Source organism: Frankliniella occidentalis, unplaced genomic scaffold (genome assembly GCF_000697945.3).
Source record: "Frankliniella occidentalis isolate FOCC.00 unplaced genomic scaffold, Focc_3.1 Scaffold574, whole genome shotgun sequence".
NCBI classification, from domain to species: Eukaryota; Metazoa; Arthropoda; class Insecta; order Thysanoptera; family Thripidae; genus Frankliniella; species Frankliniella occidentalis.
In genome coordinates, this window is record NW_026267690.1 from 33,959 (window position 1) to 34,404 (window position 446).

Here is a 446-nt window from a genome sequence, read left to right on the forward strand (position 1 = left end):
GAGGGGTGTGGGGCATGATTCCCGGCCCGGCGTACACATGATTCCCGGGGTTATTGCCCCCCGCTTTTTTAAGTGTGTGTTAAGGGGCCGTGAACCAAGCACGTGACGCAATTTGGGGGGGGGGGGGGGAGGCTGTGAAAACACACCACTCAGCAGCACCAGGTGGTGGTTTTTCCCGTGTATTTGTCGCCCTGGCTATGCCCGGCGCAGCTGAGGAGACCTCAGGTACCTCGGTACTTTGCCACGACCCGTCAAAATGTCCCCGCTAGTACACCGAAAAACAAGCAGGCCCACCCTGCGCAGTTGCCAGCTCCACTTCGCTGGGCCGGCAACTCCGTTCATGACCAAAAAAGCCTGTAACCGTGATTAAGAAAAACACGCAGAGAAGAACCAAGGCAGTTTTTCAAATGTATCGTTCGTCAAACAGTCTTACAACTTGACTTTTT